This window comes from Capsicum annuum, chromosome 1, assembly GCF_002878395.1.
Source record: "Capsicum annuum cultivar UCD-10X-F1 chromosome 1, UCD10Xv1.1, whole genome shotgun sequence".
NCBI classification, from domain to species: domain Eukaryota; kingdom Viridiplantae; phylum Streptophyta; class Magnoliopsida; order Solanales; family Solanaceae; genus Capsicum; species Capsicum annuum.
In genome coordinates this window covers 174,042,064-174,058,503 of record NC_061111.1, presented here as the reverse complement: position 1 = coordinate 174,058,503, position 16,440 = coordinate 174,042,064, and the positions used below count along the sequence as shown (strand labels likewise).

The following is a 16,440-nucleotide window of genomic DNA, read 5'->3' as shown; positions in this document are numbered from 1 at the left end:
ATTGTTCTCGTGAATATACCTAAATTATATGTATTTTTTACTTAAAAATTGATGATACTTAAAATGACATGTATAACACTACAAATAAATAATTTTATAGTATCTTTTTTAACATCTGTATTCATTTTAATAAAAATATGATATTTGATATTACTTGTACACGTTATACTGTTTGATAATTTTTTAGTGAAAAGTGATATAATAGAAATTAGTTATTATTTCCTTATTGTAGATTTAAAAATATTATGATTTTCAATGAAGTTACTATTTTTTCAAAAAAAAAGAAAGAAAAAAATAAAAATATGGGGCGGTGCAGTTATGTGCGGGTATGAATATAGGGTGGGTTTATGCGGGTTTAAAGGTGATGCGGTGTGGTGCGGTGCGGTTTTAAAACTTACGGGTTTAGAAAAAACCCGCACCGCAGCGCACCATTGTCATCCCTAGCTAACAGGCAAAAGACAAAAAAAAATCATGCATAATGCTATCAACATTAATAATAAGTGAAAACCAAAAGGGAACATATATAATATATCAAAAATGAGAGGAGGAAAAAGGATCAAATATACAAACGAATTCCTCCCAAAACCTGGTAAGTTCAGTACTAGAGCCACTACTAAAATATATCCAGAGTACTAGACATAATTCAAAATATACCCAATATATACAAGCAGTCTCGAGTACAAAAGACTAAATTGGAGTAAATAGAGGAGGATCAGCCTCAGACAATAGTAAGCTTACCCGCCCCGAATCAGTGCTGAAAGGTAGGAATCACGTCAATGCCAACCGCTACTACTCGGATCTACATCAGGAAAAAGATGCAAAAGTATAGTATGAGCACCAAAGCAATGGATACTCAGTAGGCATCATCGACCGACTGAGGTCAATAAAGAAAAAGTATAACTAAATTGCAAGGGTGTAATCTAAGTCAATAGTAAACAGGGGCCAAAAGGTAAACAACTACCAAGCTACACAAATTTAATAAAGGAATAAATGTAAGTGATACAAAAAATAAATAATGCAATAATTAAAAACAAATCAAACATAACCAAATTGAGCCCCCATATTGTCGCTAGGCACCCTGAAGAAGACAATTAACCAACTATACCCCCATAAGCCCGTGGGACACACAAAAAGTAATTAAACAAAATAAACATAAATAATCCATAACTGAGCCAATTCCAAGAAATTTTGGTAGTCATATAGATGTGCATCGAGATTGAACCAGCACCAATGGGTAGTAACAAGAGACCAGGCACTGGAATCGAACCGGTAGTGATGGATAATAACAAGTGGCCATGTTTTGGATTTGAATTGGAAATAGTGGATAATAATGAGAGGCCACATATATGATATACAACAGAACTCATAATCAGATGCTAGACTCAAACCGGAACTCAGCGGGATCAAAACTCCCAGAACAACCATAATCAATAATCACAATCAGATGCCGGACTCGAACTGGAACTCATAGTATTCATACCCAACTATAATATTAAAATCCAAATCATACCATAACCAACATCAAAGTGGTACGAAAATTCACAATCAATGACAGAAATAAAGTATATGCTGAACCTAAATCGGACTAAAATACATTTAATTAACCATTCGCAAATCTTAATTAAAAAGGAGAAAAATCCAAGGTTTCGCAACTTAATTCCATGTCCTAAAGTGATAGATGCTATATTATACTAAAAGATAAAATACCAAAATTTATTAGAACGGGGTCCTATTCCGGATAAATAAGGCATGTTATATATATCAAATAGTATGCAACTAAAAATACTTATCCAAAATTAGCATACTAGTATACAATTTCAGTAAATAATCTCAATTTAAAGGTAGGATAAGCCTAGTCTACCTGGATACCAAGGTAAGAACCTCTTCGAGAAGCCTCTAAATAATGCTCTACTAGAACCTGAGCTTGAATAACTTGTAGCAGTATGTTAAAATTTCCTTCGTGATTCAATTAAGCATGGATGGAAATTCATTTAGCAAAATTTTTAAGAAAAATTACTCAAACAAATAGGATGTTAAAATCCTATGTTTAGAATGAATTTTATATAGGAAAAGTATAATTATTAAACTTATATAATATAGCTTATGCCTAAAGTGACTTGGCACCAAACATTATAACATGTAGACACCTCTTAGTTTGGTATCATTTGGCGGGGAATCTAAGTGCAAGGGTGTGGCAACACCACCTCTTGCTCTCTGTTATATTCGCACTAGGGTATTTCATAGATTCGTTGTAAAATAAATATAATATTTTAAATATGTCATAATTAATACATAATTATTTCTAATAAAACCTCTATTATATAATAATAATATTTTAACATTCTAGATTTACTCTTTTTGCTTAAAATATTAGTAGACTGTAAAAATTATTATAAAGTAATATAATATATATCATACCTAAAAAATTTTTATACAAGTAAAATAATCTAGAAGGGAAATAAATTTTACGTCAATCAAATGCCAATTTATATTAAACACTTCACAGTATATTTGATATCACTATAATTCTCAAACGAAACCGTCTGGGGAAACAAACTATCAGTCCCAGCAAGTCATAAATAACTTGGGATAATTATAAAAAAGCTCTAGACCTCAAAAATGTATGAAAACATAGAAAATGACCGTGAGGGACATTACATTTTTAATTGAAGTTTTTCTTGCGGTAACTTTTGGTGCAAGTTATAAGCATTTTCTAAAACAAAAAGTGACACCAAGGTTTAGAGGAATAGGGTAATAATAATTTCTTTTCCTTCACAAACATTCACAAACAATCATCCTAGTGAACTTTCTTAGGTTTAATCTCATTCAAATCTAACAGTTTAGATAATGAGAAAGTGGGGCAGAAATTAGTTTTTGAATAACTAGTGCAATGCACGAAGGGAATGGTGTATTTGTTGAATTTAATAGTAGAAATAAATTTTATATCACGTTTACTGCTTCATACTGCCTCCATTCATTTTTTATCACTTATTTCTAAATTGAATTTTGATTTTTTGGGAGTATTTCATACCATAATATGGTAGATAAAATTAATTTTCCCCAGTTGTAAAATAATGTTATCAAGGATCCTTTGCACATATTGTATTTGTAGAACTTTCAAGGAAATCCTATCATAATACCGCTAAACGATGCTCTCTAGCCAAACCTAACCTTAACCCTAATAGCTACTTTCACTGTCGGCCATCATGGCCACCACCTCCGGTGGGGTTGACCCACCGGAAAACAATCAGAAGATGAAGGAAATTAATTATAGAAGGGTTCATGTAGATTCTCCCAAGAAGATGACCTATGCAAATTTATTAAAGCCCAAAAGTTGTAGCACTATTATAGAAAGGATTCCATATAAACTAGTTAATGGTGCATGGTGAACCAAGTATAACGTGGAAATCATCGAAAATAAGGAGTTTAATCATCCTAGAAAATTTACAATATGTTGTTATTGGTAAATTTTTATATGAAAAGCCGGACATAATGGAATTGAGGAAAAATATTCCAGATCAATGTGGCATCAAAGGAGAATGCAACATCAGAGTACTAGATTTTTGACATATTCTCATTCGATTGCATGTACAGGAGGATTATGTTAATCTTATGTCAACAACGTCCTATTACATAAAATCCAAGAACATGTACTGGTAGATGAGAATGCTAAAATAGGATCCTTGGTTCAAACCGAAAGTGAAAACTACTATAGGGATAGCATGGATATCAATGTCATATCTTCCACCAAATTTTTTTGCAAAGAAAGCAATTTTATCAATAGCTTCAGCAGTTGGGAAATCGTTAACAGTTGATACGGCAACCAAGAATCAAACACGACATAGTTGTGCAAGAGTTAAGGTGGAGGTCGACTTGATTGCTAATTTTCCACAGAGAATTAGACTAAATGAAGAAGATAATGTGACTGGAGAAATAAAGTTTTAATATGATTATAAGCCAACATATTGCAAAAAGTGTTGTTTGCAAGGACATGATGAAAGGTCATGCTTGATGTTCATCCTAAACTACTGGAAAAGCAGATAAAGGAGAAGGAGAAAGATTTAAAATTATAAGCAGAAGGAGAAATAAAGAATGAAGCAGGATCTTTCAAGAATAATCAAAGGAGGAGGAAAAATTACAAGCAGAAATGATTAACTAGAAGAAATAAGTATAAGAGAGACAAATTTGGTCATATAGTGGAAGAGGTAGAAGAAAAAGTTCAGAAAAAAATTTCGGTGTCCAATGCTTTTGATGTACTTGCAGAAGTGATGAAAGAGAAAGAGTGAAAATATAAAGAGAATAAAGACAAGGGTCAGGAGTAGTAGTCCATCAAGGAGATTACTAAAGATTGGGTTACCAATAGTTTTATCTCACAAAATAAAAAAGTGGTTGCAGATCAAAAAGAGTAGGGGGTTAAAGAACAAACAAAGAAGATTGATAATTTGGCTACTAATTTTTCCAACTCAGGCCAAATTATAAAACACAATTCAATGCAGAAAGAAGAAAGGTCCATGTAGTTAGCTATAGTGAAACCTCAGGGTAGTGAAGAAGATATAAAGGTAATTAAAGATATTCTGCCTTTAGTAATTCAAGCTAAAAATCAAATAGAATTCAACAATGAAGAGAAAGTTGTCTTGGATGAAGAAGATCTGGGTAAAAGCATAGAGAAGGTAGGAATTGAAGGAAATCTTTCTCCTAAGAAGATAGATAGATTAAAAGCATCTCAAGGTATTCAAAGAAAGAAAGACAAAGGAGCTAAAGCAAGTTCAATGCAGACTAAAAGATCTTTGAAGAATAAATCTAGATGAATGCTCTAATTTAGAATATTAGATCAGTGAACACACAGGAGGCAGTCACTAGGTTGAACACTTTGAAAAAAAAACATCATTTAGGTTTAATGGATCAATTTTAGGATAACCATAATGTTTATGACTACAAGAAGAGGTTAGGGATGCAGTATGCAACAGCTAATTCATCAGGGAAAATTTAGGCATTTATGGACTTTGTTGTTAGCTTTTTTGTGATATGGGATGAAGAATAGTAACTGACATTAAGGTTGGAAATTAAGGAGCAGGTGTTATAGTTATTGTAACTTTAATCTATGCTAAATGTTCACAAGTGGAGAGACTAGTACTATGGGAGTCACTCGAAGCAGTTTAAGGAACTTCCTTCAGGTACAAATAAAGAGCTATTATTTAAAGCACAACCAGAGTTGTATATTCATCTAAGAAGGGAAGAAGATTTTTGGAAGAAAAAAGCAGGATTAGAATGGTTTAAAGAAGGAGAAAGAAATACCAAGTTCTTTCACACTGTAGTTAAAGGTAGAAGAAGTAGACTATAGGTGAAAATAATCCAAAATAATGAAGGAGAGTGGTTGGAAGAATAGAATAAAATTGTTGAAGCAGCAGTGACCTTTTTCAAGAAGCAATTATCAAAAGAGAATGATAATGCAGATTTTGATATACTGGAGGAATTACCAACAATTGTGAATGAAAGACAGTTTGAAGAGCTAAATAAGATACCTGATATACAAGAGGTTAAGAAAGCTATTATAGGGCTAAATAGGAATAGTACAAAAGGTCCAGATGGTATGTTAGAAGCCTTTTTTCAGGGTGCATGGGACATTATAGGGGCAGATATTTACCAAATGGTGGTAGCTTTCTTTGTGGGTATGAATTACCAAAATTTATTACTCTTACAAATTTGGTTCTTTTACCCAAAAAGTTAGTTGTGAATACTTTCTCTGATTTGAGGTCTATCTCTCTGAGTAATTTTGTAAATAAAATTTTCTCTAGAATCATTCATAAGAGGATCAAGAAGTTGTTACCTGAGATCATCTTTAAAGAGTAGGTTGGTTTTGTTCAAGAGAGAAGTATTGCAAAAAATATATTGATGGTTCAAGAAATCATCTCAGACATTAGGAAGAGAGGTAAAATCCCTAATATGGTTATTAACCTTCATATGATGAAGGCTTATGATAGGACGGATTGGTTGTTCCTCATTGAAGTGTTAAGAAAAATTGGGTTTAGTGAACTGATCATTAATATGGTGTATAGATTGGTAGGAAATATTTGGTATTCCATCTTGTTGAATGGCCAGCCTAAATAATTCTTTAGATTCTATAGGTGGTTGAAACAAGGAGATCCTTTATCCCCTACTTTTTTATTTTGATTGCAGAGGTGGTGTCTAGATCCTTAAAATTTTTGTCACTTAATAAAGATTTTAAGCTTTTTGGGATGCCAAGTGGTAGTCTAAAGGTGAATCACTTTGCTTTTACTGATGATATAATCATATTGTGCAAAGTTGAATTAGCTACATTGCAGAAAGTTACATCTACTTTGGAGAGGTATGAAAGGGTGTCGGGATAAAAGATTAACAAAGAGAAAGGTGCCATATGTTTGTATAAAGAAGTGTCTCAGGGGTAGTTGTAATGGTAGAAGTTGCTATAGGGATCCTAAGGAAAGAATTTTCTTTCATTTGGCTTGGATGCCCTATATTTCATATGAGGAAGAAAAAAGATTCATGAGCAAAATTAGTAGTAAGCTACACAGATAGAAAGGGAAGTTATTGTCCTATGGGGGAAGAGTTTTCCTTATCAAGAATGTGCTACCAAGTATTCTCATTCACTATCTATCAATTATGAAGCCTCCAGTGAATGTACCGAACACAATTCAAAAGATGTTTGCTCAGTTTTTCTAGAGTAATCATATAGGGGGGAGAAGCAGGCATTGGGTAAAGATGAATTCTTTATGTTTATCGGAGGATGAAGATGGACTTGGATTTAGAAGGGTTCAGGATATGTCTATGGTTCTGTTTTACAAATTGTGGTGGAACTTTAGAACTAAAGAGTCCATATGGAGTAAGTATATGCATAATAAATACTACAAGAAGCAGCGTCCCAATAAGGTATTATGAAGAACAGGAGCAGGATTTCAGGTTTGAAAAAAAAAATATTGCACGCTAGAGATTTAATAGAGCATCAAATATTATGGAGAATCAGTGGAGGGAATGCAAGTAATTGGTTTGATAATTGGACTACTGCTGAAGACTTATATACCATTATTCAGAATAACAGAGAATGGGATGAAAGGTATCAAAGGGTGAGGGATTTACTCAAAGATGGAGCATAGAATGAACAGCTAATTTCTCAGTTATTTTCTCAAGAAGTTGCTAATCAAATTATAAATAAAATTAGGCCACCAGTCAGTCCAGGTGGAAAAGATGGTCCTAGTTGGATGCTTGAATCAACAGGAAGCTTTACAGTTAGATTAGCATAGCAGTATATTAGACAAATAGAGGAAAATAGCAGGATCTTTAAAGGTCTTTCTAGATAATGGTGTTGTACTATTCCTGGTCAAAAAACCATAGCTCATGAGTTTTTAAGATCACATATAGCTAATAGTACATGGTCGTACTTTTTTTCTTTTGCAGGTATTACCATTGATGGACTATCCTTTAGAGAAACTATATTAGCATGGTGGAATACAGAAGTAAGGGGTAGAGCTAGATCTTATTTCTAATCTATTCCTAGCATGATTACCTAGGAACTGAGAAAACAAAAAAGAAATAGCTTGAAATATAAAGGAAAAAGCTTGTCAACACATAGAGTAATATTCAATATAACCAGAAATATTGGATTATTACTCAAGTCAGAAATCCAAGACAAGATTTTCAAAATACTTGTCCAGAGATTCTAAAGGAATTGGAGCAAAGAAGAGCAAAGGTGAAGATTATCAAAGTGAATTGGAAGCTTCCCGAGGAAGGTTAGATTAAATATAATATAGATAGAGCTTCTAGAGGTAGCCCTGGTATTAGCTCCTATGCTTTTTGTTTATGGGATGAACATGGTGATCTAATGTATGCACAAGGAACAAAAATATAATATACTTCTAATGTGGAGACTGAGGAATATGCTATGCTATAAGCAGCTATACATTATGGTCATACACAACAAAACAAGGTTATAATTCAAACTAACTCTCTTCTTATGCAGAAAATACTGAACAAAAACTGGACATGTCTATGAAATTTACTAGATTCTGTTGAACATATTTCGACAATACTGAAAAATAAGCAAGTTCAGTACCAATATATTATGAGAGAGGAAAATCAATTGGTAGATCATTTAACTAATCTAGCCATTGATAAGGGGGATTTCATAGTTACAAGGTTTCAACAATTAGAAGGTATAGGTAGAAAAATCTTTAACAGTGATAAACTTCAATGTCTTTACATAAGACTTACAGCAACAAGAGAATGACAAGGCTGAAAAGGCTATAGGTTACAGAGTTCACAATTCACATATAACTATTTACAACCCTACGGGTAACAAAAAAAAGTGAAAAAGCTTGCTAGCCTATACTATATCATCCATAAAAAAGGAGTCGCAACAAAAGGGGAGGGTCTTGTGAGATTTTGGAAATTCTTACACCTGAGAAGAGCATTACAGTCTAATTACTTGCAGTTCTGAGCATCCCATTATCTTCTTATCGTCTGTAACTGCAACAAAAATCGAGTTAAGGAGAGTATTCAATAATGGAAGCTAAAGCTGAAAATGGAGCTAGTGTTGAACTTACTTGGATCTGGAACACTTTTCAGGGACCTAGAACCCTCAATACTACACAAAAACATGAGATTCTTCCCATCCACCATAGATCACAGCTGGGAGTAAGAGCACAAAGAAAAATGAGCTAAAAATGAAGAAGAAAACACAAATAAAAAAGAGATACGTACTTCTAAAAGTTGAAATGAGTAGCAACAATGCATCTCCATGGCAAGGTATTAATGATCCATGATAGATACTTGATGAAACATTGATTCAGAAAAGGGAGGGACAATATTTTGCAGGTGTTTTAGGGATGAAGAGGCGGAGGATAAGGGATTGGATGTAGAAAACCCTACTAGTGGATTTATATGCAATAACATCAATGGAATGTGACAGGTAATTTTGGCAGAATATAGATGGGCCAGTTTTATTTTTGAATTTTGGATAGGTTGGTCCATCAATTGTAAAAACTAATTTATGTGTTTATGATCTTTATTTATAAAATTCCAAAATTAATTTAGAAACAAATTATTTGCAATATAAGAATGAGAACAACTCAATAATTGAAACAAGTTGAGGAAACAAAAATTTTTATAAAAATTTTTGGAGTTGATTTTTTTTAAATGTTGTAATTGTATTTGTGCTTCTTGCTCATGTGAGTAGATTGAATCAATATGTTGTCAAAGTGACCTATATTGTGTAGATTTTATTTTCTTTGAACATGTAAATATGTTTTTATCTATGTAAAATAATTATCCCAAAGGAGATTATTTTGGCCAGAGTACTAATAGTTGTGAATATGTGATACATCTATAATACATGTTAGTAATGTGTCAGTCCGAAAAAAGGCATATTATTAGGCCGTTTTAGTAATCAATATTCATGAACTATATATTATAGTACAACTTACAAGTTATTATTTTTGTCCAAAGACTAAATATAATATAATATTCTTTTCCTTCAAGTTTTTTATTTAGTTTTATTATTTTCACATATACATGATTTATTTGATGGTTAACTGTGAGCATTATTTATTTATCTTATGGTGTCTTCTATATCTTCCAATATGAACAATATTTTTGGGCCTAATGACATAAACTTTAAGAACTGGACTTTGGATGAGCTTATAGCTCAATATGTGCACGAAGAGGATAGAATTAAACATAAGCAGTTTGAAAGTGTTTTTGGCATCTACTTCTAGGGCTAAACCGTTGCAAGAAAGAGAAAAAAATCAAGACTAAATGAAATTCAATAAAAAAAGACATCATTCTGCTTCCTTTATAACAAATGTGGTCATAAAAAGAAAGAATGTTCCGAGTACATTGCTTGGCGTGATAAGAAAGGCAAGTTTCTTAACATTGTTTATTTAGAAGTTAATTGGATATGGTACCTAGTGACTAGTATCAAGTTAATTGATATGCAGGATTGCCTAAGGAGTCGAAGATATATGTAGTTTGGCATTGACAAAAAAGCAGTTGTGGAGGCTATTGGTTTCTTTAGAATTCCATTAGATACTGATTTTTATTTGAGTTAGAGAAAACATTAATTGTACCATCATTTAGACGAAATTTAATTTCTATTTCTTGTTTGGACATATCCAGATAAAATTGTTCTACTGGAAATGGAATTAGTAGTATTTCTCAAAATTTTAACATTGTTGGAACTGGTTCTTTGATTAATAAGTTATACTAATTGAACAGACAAACCTCATGCAAAAATGAAAACCAGTATTCAAGTAATTTTGGTACTAAACACAGATTAACAAATAAGAATTCATTAATATTATGGCACAAGAAATCGGGTCATATTTCTAAACAAAGAATTCAAAGGGTTGTGTCAGAAGAAATTCTTGATTCTCTTGATTTATCAGATTTTGAAATTTGTATAGCATGTATTACGTAAAAAACAAACGAATATAAGAAAAAGAGGTTCTTATAGGAGTAAAGAACCTTTAGAGTTGATACATATAGATATTTGCGATCTGTTCCCTACGGCTTCATGGAATGGTTAATAATATTTTATTAACTTTCTAGATGACGGCTCCCATTACGAATATCTCTATTTAATCTATGAGAAGTCACAATCTTTGGATGTTTTTAAAATTTTCATGGTTGAAGTTGAAACTTAATTACAAAAGAAAATTTAGGTTGTCAAATCTGACGTTGAAGGAGAACACTATGACTGATATGATGGATCAAGTGAACAACGTACAGGACCTTTTGTAAAGTATTTGATAGAATGTGGTATTGTACCTCAATACACTATGTCAGGGACTCTAAGTCAAAATGGTGTAGCTTAGAGATGAAATCGAACTCTTTAGGATATGTTAAGGTATATAATTAGTCATTCTTCTTTACCTGAATATCTTTGGGGAGAAGCATTAAAGACTATAGTTTATATACTAAACAGAGTTCCTAGAAAAGTGATAGCTAAAACCCTATACGAGTTGTGAATTGATAAGAAACCTAGTATTAGGCACGTGGATATCTAGAGATTTCCAGTCGAAGAAAGGTATTACAAGTCTAATGAAAAAAAGTTGGATTCAAGCACTGTTAGTTGCTACTTTGTAAGTTACTCAGAAAGATCAAGAGGTTTTAAGTCTTACGATTTCCCAAACAGATCTTTTTTTTAAATAGAAAATGCCAAATTTATTGAGGATGTTTATTATAGTGGGAGAAATCAATACAAACAAATAATGTTTGAAGAGAAATTTGATAATATCGATTCTAGTGAAAATAATCAGATTACTTTATCAAATGTGTTTCAACCTGTAAATCAGGATTGTGGAGAAAACACAACGATATTACCTCATGTTCAACAACCTCAAGTTGTAGTGCTTAAAAAATATCTAGCAGAGAAAGGAGAAATGAAATTTTTGATGATTATGTTGTTTATCTCCGAGAGCATGATTTTGACATGGAATTTGAAGATGATCCTATAATTGTTAGTCAAGAAAAATCATGTCAAAACTCAGCTAAATGGATTAAAGACATGAAAGATGAGTTGAATTTAATAAAAGATAATGGTGTTTGGGATCTTCTCGAGTCACCATAAGGATCGAAACCAATGGGTTATAAATGGATTTTTAAAGTCAAACATGATTTGAAAGATAACATCAAAAGATATAAAAGACACCTAGTTTCTAAGGGATTCACTCAAAGGAAGATCTAAATTTTGAAGGGACCTTTACTAGTTTCATCGAAAGACTCCTTTAGAATCATTATGGCACTTATAGCTCATTATGACTTAGAGTTATACCAAAATGAACATAAAGAGTGGATTTTTCAATGGATACAATGAAGAAATGATATACATGGTGCAACTAAAAACCTTGAAGTCTCAAGATTCAAAGCACCTTATATGTAAACTTAAGAAGTTCATATATAGTTTAAAACAAACACTCCTTCAGTGATACCAGAAGTTTGATCAGGTGATAACCTCTTTTATTTTTAAGGAAAACACTATTGATTAGTATGTATATCTCAATATTAGTTGGAGAAATTTTTTTTATCCTTGTGCTATATGTAGATGACATTCTGTTGGCAAGCAGTGATTTAGGTTTATTGCATGAAACAAAAATATTTCTATCCAGTAAATTTAAAATGAAAGATTATGGTGAGACGTCCTTTATTCTAAGTATAGAGATCCATATAGATCATAGTAGAAACATTATTGGACTGTCGTAAAAGACTTATATTGATAAGGCTCTAACTATATTTGGAATATAAAATTGTGCACAGGAGATACACCCATGGCAAAAGGTGATAAGTTTAGTATGTGCCAACATCCGAATTTGGACATAAAGAAGAAAGAGAAAGATAAAATTCCATATGCATCAGCAGTGTAAAGTGTCATGTATTTATAAGTTTGTACGCATCCACATATTGCATACATAGTGAAAATATTTGGGAGATATTTAAGTAATCTGGAAATAGATCATTGGAAATGTCGTGACCCAAACCAGGGTTTAGTCGCGACGGGTATCTCAAGCCCAACTTGAGTCGGAGACCACCCCCTTAGCATAACATCTAGAACACTATAAGATAATACAGCAGAAGCCAACCAAATAGTAATAAGAGTGATAGATAATCAAATGTAAACTCTATGAATCAAAACTAACATCCAACCCACACTTGTCCACAAAAGCCTCTAAAACCAGAAATGTCGAATAGGTCGGGACATGCACCCGACCATGACACTCAACAGATGTACCGAACCACCAAACGCTGCATAGAAGTAACAAAAAATCTCTCGGATCCTACATCATGAAATGATGCAGCATCCTGGGATGATCAGTGAGATAGGCACTGACATATAACTCAAAAAAAGTGATAAAATAATTCCAATGCCATTAACTAGTCAAAACTATATGCACAATAATTATATATACATATATAAGATGCAAGGATAGGGACAAGGGTCATGAACGTGATAGTTTAAACCATTAACCTGAACTATGCATCTCACTTAATTCTAAAGACACACATGGGCAATATGGGTGCAGCTCTCCCTAATAAAAAGGCCCCAGTATGTGTTAGTTGCACGAGCTGAGAAATCCAAAGAAAGGGATAAAGACACCAACTCTCTATCCATCCCAAAAATATAATGTGTGAACCAAGCACATGGTCATAAAGACCCTCACGCCGACAAATGTGGTTTCCAATGTTAGTCCACCCGGGACTACACCTTCACGATGAGCTACAAATTCCCTTTAAGCCTAAATTAAAATAGTTTGCACATAAACCCAATCATCAACCCATGAGTCTTATATTAAGGCATTTATCACTTGGTATTGTCATACCAATTATGCTTGCAAGCTCATATAATCATGCCAAACCAATTCACGTAACCATTCATCTCCTAAGTTTAATTTAAAATCCATACCATGACCACCAAGGGCCTTTCAAATCCATTTAATCAATTATTCATTAATGCAATGCAATGAGTTCATAAACAAGTTGAATTATGCAATTATCCATGTTCAAAAACTAAATTTACAAAGTCTGTTGGGGTTAATACAATTACAAAACCAAAATGTCATCAATTAGGTGAAACCCGTGATCCCCATTCCAATTCCCATAACAATGCACCCATTTAATAAAAAAAACTACAAATCAAAGCTTAAATCATCAATTTAACACATGGGAAAAGTAATTCATGTGATACCAATTAAAAACCCTCAACCTAATTTCAAACCCATCAATTCAAACCACATGGACAATGAGTAAATAAATGTCACCATGTAAAATTAAAGTTGGGGAATGAGATAAATCCATAAAATACACAAGAAATTGAAAACAATTTGGAGTTTAGAGCTTGAATGGTGAATCCCTTGTAAAACCCTTGGAGTTTCTTGGTTTAAGTTTTAAAGAGGAAGAAGAATGATTTGATCTTTGAAAACTGAGGAAAAAAGGGTTATTTTATGTTTCTAAGTCATACAAAGGGTAAAAAAATAAAATCCCCTCACCCCAAGTAGAAAAAATAAAAATTGGAGGAAATTAAAATAGTAGCGTGGCATGTCGCTATCGAGGAGGGTAGCCTCCGTGCGACGTCCTTATCGCGGAGGCTCACTACCTCGGAGTTCCAAAATGACCCCAAACCCCTTCCAAAGATTCTAAAACTTTCCAAAACACTCTTTTAACATCCCTAAACATAATTCAATTCAAAAATTGACATTATAAATGTAGGAGGATCAAAAATAAAATCATTGAAATTTTGTGGGGTATTACATTATCCCTCCTTTAGGATCATTCGCCCCCAATGAAGAGTTAGGTAATTTTTAGTACGATAACAGTAAGAATACATCACAACCAAACAACAAATTCTAAAGGGAACGAAACTCATACCTCAAGCACTTTCATCCAACATGGGGAACAAGAATGGGTACTTTGTTCTGATATCATCCTCAGCTTCCCATGTAGCTCTTTCCACCTTTTGGTTTCTCTAAAGAACCTTCACCGAAGCTACAGCTTTTATCCTAAATCTATGAATTTGCCTATCCAATGCTCAGTCGGTACCTCCTCATAAGACCAAAAATCCATAACATCAAAAACCTTAATTGACAAGATAAAGAAAAAGTCACCCACACACTTTTTCAACATAGACACATGGAAAACAACATGAATAGAAGCCAAACTTGCTAGTAACTCTAACTCATAAGTGACACTCCTAACTCTCCCAACAATTTGGTACGGACTAATGTAATAGGGATTGAGATTCCCCTTCTTCCTAAACATCATGACTCCCTTCGTAGGAGAAACCTTTAAGAATACCCAATCTCTCACTTCAAACTCTAACTCATTTTGCCTCACATCTGCATTAGACTTTTGGTAACTTTGAGCAGTCTTAAATCTTTCTCTAATCACTTTCATCTTTTTCGTGGCTTCGTAAACCAAGTTAAGACCAAACAACCTAGTCTCATCTACCTCAAACCACCCACTAGGGGACCTATACTTTCTACCATAAAGAGCCTTGAAAGGAGCCATTTGAATGCTAGAATGGTAAGTATTATTGTAACCAAAATCAATCATAGTAAATGATCAACCCAAATACCTTTACAATCAACCACACGGCCCCTTGGCATATCCTCCAAATTTTGAATAGTTTGTTTCGCTTGTCCATTGGTTTAAGGGTGGAAAGCAATGCTAAGGTTCACTTGAGTACCCAAACCTTTCTGAAACAAATGCCAAAAGAGAGAAGAAAACTGTGTACCTTGATCTGAAATGATTGACACCGGCGCTCCATGAAACTTGACTATCTCCTGAATGAATAACTTAGCATAATTATCTCGTAAGTAGTTAGTCCTCACAAGCAAGAAGTGAGCAGACTTAGTTAATATATCCATAATAACCCAAATAAAATCATACTAATTGCGAGACCGCAGAAGACCCATAAATAATCCATATTAATCATCTCCCACTTCCACATGGGCAACTCTATCTCTTAAGATATGCCACCAATTCTCAAATGTTCTAGCTGAACTTGCTGACAAACCATGCACTTAGCCAAAAAGTTTGCCATATCTCTTTTCATATTGTTCCACCAGTAGATTTCCTTCAAGTCATAATACATCTTAGTTGAACCTGGATGAACTATATATCTAGACTCATGAGCCTTAGTTAAAATTCTTTCCCGCAGCCCATAACATCATGAACACACAACCTTCCTTGATACTCAATATGCCATCTCCCCCAATCTCAAAAGTTATAACCTTTTACTGATCTACATCATCCTTAATCTGCATAAGTATGGGATCCAAAGCATGTTTCTCCTTTACCTCAGCACCACGAAATAATTTAACCATTTTTTGAACAATCACCCCCTCTTCCAATCCTTAGAGTCCAAGAGACGAACTCCTAAATTAACCAACCAATGAATATCCTTCACCAGTCCTTTTTTCTCCTTATCAACATGAGATAAGCTCCCCATAGACAGCCTGTTAAAACCATCAGAAATAACATTGGCTTTACCTAAATGGTAGTGAAGGCTTATGTCGTAATCCTAGAGCAATTCAAGTCACTGCCCCTATCTGATATTTAATTCCTGTTGAGTGAATACATACTGCAAGCTCTCATGGTCTGAATAGTTATCCAAATGAACCCCATACAGATAATGGCGCCAAATCTTTAAAGCAAAAACCATCGCCGCTAACTCTATATCATGAGTCGAGTAATTTCTCTCATGAACCTTAAGTTGTCTGGAAGCATAAGCTACCATCTTATAATACTGCATTAAAATACAACCCAGACCCACACAGGACACATTACAATATAAAACAAATCCTTTAGTACCCTTGGGTAGGTCAAAATAGCCGCAGAAGTCAAACTTATCCTTCAACTTCTCAAAACTAACTTCACAAGAATCTAACCACAAAAACTTGATATTTTTTCGAGTTA

At 33.4% G+C, this 16,440-nt stretch overlaps 1 long non-coding RNA gene across 1 annotated transcript; it reads right to left on the bottom strand.

Annotated features, from left to right (window-relative positions):
• Positions 1-8,187: 8,187 nt before the first annotated feature.
• LOC107857020 lies at positions 8,188-8,899 on the bottom strand. The gene is made up of 3 exons (XR_001670769.2): positions 8,734-8,899; positions 8,577-8,661; positions 8,188-8,499 (listed from the first exon to the last, which is right to left on the bottom strand). It is a non-coding gene; the product is annotated as an uncharacterized LOC107857020 (long non-coding RNA).
• Positions 8,900-16,440: the final 7,541 nt, after the last annotated feature.